Source organism: Sinocyclocheilus grahami, unplaced genomic scaffold (genome assembly GCF_001515645.1).
Source record: "Sinocyclocheilus grahami isolate Dianchi unplaced genomic scaffold, SAMN03320097.WGS_v1.1 scaffold216.1, whole genome shotgun sequence".
In the NCBI taxonomy this organism is placed as follows: Eukaryota; Metazoa; Chordata; class Actinopteri; order Cypriniformes; family Cyprinidae; genus Sinocyclocheilus; species Sinocyclocheilus grahami.
Window position 1 is genome coordinate 402,362 of NW_015505395.1, and position 5,511 is coordinate 407,872.

General features: G+C 38.7%; 1 pseudogene; it reads left to right on the top strand.

Moving 5' to 3' along the window:
* The window catches only part of LOC107596266 (CUGBP Elav-like family member 5), a 173,678-nt pseudogene that overhangs the window by 166,560 nt on the left and 1,607 nt on the right, over positions 1–5,511 (top strand).

A 5,511-nucleotide genomic window follows, 5' to 3' on the forward strand; every position in this document is an offset into this window, starting at 1 on the left:
GGTGAAAGCCGATCCGGCGATCCACAGTGCGAAGTTGATGTATTTCCTCAGCGACCAGCACGGATCAGCTCTAGACATGATGAAGCAGATATCGTCCTCTTTTGGAAGACCAAACAAAGTAGTTTCACACAGCGCATTCACGACATGGCGGCGGCGGCAACAACAATACTACAGCGAGAATAAAAGTTCCGCCTTCTTTCTTTGCGTGAACATTTGGGCGGCGTTATGCAAATCTTCCCACATCGTGACGTAGACATGTGGGGGCGTGTTAGAACTAGCCGTTTTAGGTAGGCGTGGTTGACTCTTAACTTTTATAAAAAATATCTCTTTGGATTTGAGACTTTAGTCTTTGCAACTTTACAGATCTTCTTTATGCACCAAGAGCTTGTAACACTCCAAAGAAAAAATCGTATCAAAATCGTTAAATCGCATCATATGACCCCTTTAAGTCTCAACATTTCTGCTAAAATTAGTTTGGACACAAAAGAATCAGTAGTTGTCATCCAGCAAGAGTTATAGAGCTATGAAATGAATTTGAATCTGAGCACAGTTTGAAACATTGTTGAGATCTCATCTGAAACTCTAGAGAAGATACAGTTTCTTCTAGAGAATAGGCCTATTGAGATTAAATGGAGAAAAAATGTATGCTTTTGCTTACGTCTCCTGCTTCTCAGATGTTTAATGTTTTCAAATACCTCAAGTGTTTCTCCCAGACAACAATGAGATTGAATGGAGACCATTGTTTTCCATTTAACCTCATTGTTGTCAAGGAGAAACAATTGAGATATTTAAATCGCATCATATGACCCCTTTAAGTCTCAACATTTCTGCTAAAATTAGTTTGGACACAAAAGAATCAGTAGTTGTCATCCAGCAAGAGTTATAGAGCTATGAAATGAATTTGAATCTGAGCACAGTTTGAAACATTGTTGAGATCTCATCTGAAACTCTAGAGAAGATACAGTTTCTTCTAGAGAATAGGCCTATTGAGATTAAATGGAGAAAAAATGTATGCTTTTGCTTACGTCTCCTGCTTCTCAGATGTTTAATGTTTTCAAATACCTCAAGTGTTTCTCCCAGACAACAATGAGATTGAATGGAGACCATTGTTTTCCATTTAATCTCATTGTTGTCAAGGAGAAACAATTGAGATATTACCATTTTTAGACATTTTGTTTGAGATATAATGTATATTTGTAAAATGAGCATAGTTTGAGACATTGTTGAGATCTCTTCTGAAACTCTAGAGGAGACACATGTGAGATTACTGGAGTCTTTCTCTCAGAAGGGAAACATCTGAGAAGCAGGGGACTCTCAGTTTGTTCTCCATTTAATCTCGTTGTTGTTGAGGAGAAATGATAGAGATATTTGAGATATTACACATTTTAGAAATTATGTTTCAGATATACTCTATATTTACAAGAGATATTTGCAAATCTGAGCACAGTGTGAGACATTGTTGAGATCTCATCTAAATCTGTACAGGTGCATCTCAATAAATTAGAATGTCGTGGAAAAGTTCATTTATTTCAGTAATTCAACTCAAATTGTGAAACTTGTGTATTAAATAAATTCTATTCACACAGACTGAAGTAGTTTAAGTCTTTGGTTCTTTTAATTGTGATGATTTTGGCTCACATTTTACAAAAACCCACCAATTCACTATCTCAACAAATTAGAATACTTCATAAGACCAATAAAAAAAAACATTTTTAGTGAATTGTTGGCCTTCTGGAAAGTATGTTAATTTACTGTACATGTACTCAATACTTGGTTGGGCCTCCTTTTGCATGAATTACTGCATCAGTGCGGTGTGGCATGGAGACAATCAGCCTGTGGCACTGCTGAGGTGGTATGGAAGCCCAGGTTTCTTTGACAGTGGCCTTCAGCTCATCTGCATTTTTTGGTCTCTTGTTTCTCATTTTCCTCTTGATTCTCTATGGGGTTCAGGTCTGGTGAGTTTGCTGGCCAGTCAAGCACACCAACACCATGGTCATTGAACCAACTTTTGGTGCTTTTGGCAGTGTGGGCAGGTGCCAAGTCCTGCTGGAAAATGAAATCAGCATCTCCATAAAGCTTGTCAGCAGAAGGAAGCATGAAGTTCTCTAAAATTTCCTGGTAGATGGCTGCGTTGACTGTGGACTTCAGAAAACACAGTGGACCAACACCAGCAGATGACATGGCAGCCCAAATCATCACTGACTGTGGAAACTTCACACTGGACTTCAAGCAACATGGTTTCTGTGCCTCTCCACTCTTCCTCCAGACTCTGGGACCTTTGTTTCCAAATAAAATGCAAAATTTACTTTCATCTGAAAAGAGGACTTTGGTCCACTGTGTTTTCTGAAGTCCACAGTCAACGCAGCCATCTACCAGGAAATTTTAGAGCACTTCATGCTTCCTTCTGCTTCCTTCTAGGTGAAACAAATGATGTATTTGAGATATTAAACATCTGAATCATCTAAGACGCAAGATTTTCTCCATTTAATCTCAGTACTGTCTAGAAGTAGCGGAGATATTATGTTTGTGATATTATGTCTTTCCAAACCTGAGCTTAGTTTGAGCCATCTGTTCAGAAACATTGGCTCTCCATTTAATCGCACTGCTGTTTAGCAGAGAGAGCTGAGATGTTAAAGAGATCTCATTTGTGATTGTTCATTCCATGCAGTCGATATTTTCACAAATGTCACTTTCGCAGAAAAATAACTTTCCTCATGGAGTGTAATTGCTGGTTGGTGACTTTGCTGTGATTGAAACCTCAGGTTGTATTTGAATTTTCTGGATATTACAGCTATCATACGGATGCCTAGAGATCTGTCATTTTAAATCAGTTTGATATATGATGAACTTGCTTTCAGATTTCATTGCACTGTGATCCTGTCATATTTCATTAGCATATAAAGGTCATCCTTCGTCTTGTCCTTATTCTTGCCTCTCTCTCTCTCTCTCTCTCTCTCTCTCTCTCTCTCATGATTATGCATATATCTGCAGCCATATATCCTGCCACAACACTGACCCCTATAGGTCAGACACTGCCACAGCCTGCTCAAATCATCCAGCAACAGCAGCAGCAGCAGCGGGAAGGTAAGCAACAGAAATCACAGCTTTAATTTCTCTCACTAATCACTGTCTTTCCCCCTCATGTTGATATGAACCAATAAAATTCAGATTAGATAGTCCTATTTAGAAGTATCAAAGGCTCGACTGCTTCCCTGTGAAGATTTTACTACTGAGTTCCATTTTACAATCTTCAGTTTTAGTTACATCACTGTCAGATGCTTCCTGATCGGCCTGCTGCGTTTAAACTTTTTAAATGGCATAAATCATAAAACATTAAAAGAAAAATTACATTTACGTTTAGTCATTTTGCAGACGCTTTTATCCAAAGCGACTTACAATTGGGGAATACATAAAGCTATTCTTCTTAAAGAGGCAAACAGACACAGGAAGTGCTTGTAAAACCAAATTTTAGGCATTGTTCACATAAGTACAAGCTAGAAAGGGAAGGAATAAATAAAGAGAAAGAGGTTTTATTTTTTTTTTATTTATGATGAAGTCAAGTAGCGTCGAAAGAGATGAGTTTTCAGCTGTCGCTTGAAAATTGTCAGGGATTCAGCATTCCAGAAGATCATTCCACCAGCCAGGAGTGGTGAATGAGAATGTTCTGGAAAGTGATTTTGAGCCTCTCTGTGATGGTACCACGAGGCGTCGCTCACTAGCAGATCTCAGACTTCTGGAGGGGATGTAGATTCGTAGTAGTGAGTGGAAGTAGGCGGGTGCTGAGCCTGTGGCTGTTCTATATGCAAGCATCAATGTCTTGAACTTGATGTGAGCCTCAACCGATAGCCAGTGCAAGGAGATAAAGAGCGGTGTAACATGGGCTCTTTTGGGCTCGTTGAAAACCAGTCGTGCCGCTGCATTCTGAATCATTTATAGAGGTTTGATTGTGCTTGATGGAAGTCCAGCCAGATGAGCATTGCAGTAGTCCAGCCTAGAGATGACAAAGGCTTGGACAAGAAGTTGTGCAGCATGCTCCGTTAGAAAGGGCCTGATCTTTCTGATGTTGTGCAATGCAAACCTGCAAGATCGAGCAGTCTTTGCAATGTGGTCTTTGAAGGTCAGCTGGTCATCAAGGATTACACCAAGATTTCTGACCGAAGTCGATGGGGTAATTGTAGAAGATCCTAGCTGAATGCTGAAATCATGCTGTAGAGTTGGAGTGGTTGGGAAGACAAGAAGCTCAGTCTTTGCCAGGTTGAGCTGTAGGTGATGATCTTTCATCCATGCCGAGATGTCCGCCAGGCAGCCTGAGATCCTTGCAGCTACCGTTGGATCATCTGGTTGAAATGAGAGATAGAGCTGTGTGTCATCAGCATAGCAATGGTAGGATAAGCCATGTGCCTGTATGATGGGACCCAGTGATGTAGTGTATATGGAGAAGAGGAGGGGTCCAAGAACTGATCCCTGAGGAACCCCAGTGACCAATTGATGTGCTTTGGAGTCAATATCTAAGTAGAGCACAAAAATGCAAAATAAAGACTATAATGCTCAAAAACCCCAAAACAACACTGTTTCCATCAGTGCCACTGTTATGATTTGTTTAATTGTGTTGCCTATGTAAATTAAATAATTTCTTGTTGATGTATATTTTATGGAAGCCCATTTCCACCACACGATAAAAAAATAAAAAAGTAATTGCAACTTTGTATCTGACTTTTTTTCTCACAATTCAGCAGAACAGAGACAAAAGTATAAATAAAAAAAATCAGAATAGCAAGATATAAAAATGCAATTTTGGGAAGAAAAGTCAAAATTGTGAGACAAAAACTCGCAATTACCGTTTAGTTTTTCCATAATATTTCACTGATGCATTACATTCAAAAAAATAAAAAATCTTGCAGCTAAGTCTTATATTTCCATCATATGTTTAATTTGTGTTTTCATCATTTTCATAAAGTCTAAAAATACATGTTCATGTCTGCCACAGCCTATGAAATATGCGTGTCTGTTTCAGGTCCCGAGGGCTGCAACTTGTTTATCTATCACCTGCCACAGGAGTTCGGCGATAACGAGCTAATGCAGATGTTTCTTCCGTTCGGATCTGTCATCTCGTCAAAGGTGTTCATGGACCGAGCCACCAATCAGAGCAAATGTTTCGGTCAGACACACCTCCCTGCTTTCAAACATACACTGGCATCTCTGTCATCAGTTAATACTACTTACTACTGTTCAAAATTTTAGGGTCAAGAATGCATTAAACTGATCAAAAGTGACAGTTAAAGACTTGACTGTAATTTTACAAAAGATTTCTATTTCAAATAAATGCTTTTGAATTGTAAAAAAATAATAAATAAATACAGTTTCCACAATGACATTAAGTAGCACAACTGTTTTTAACACTGAAGACTGGAGTAACGATGCTGAAAATGCAGCTTTGTATTACAAGAATCTATCTATCTATCTATCTATCTATCTATCTATCTATCTATCTATCTATCTATCTATCTATCT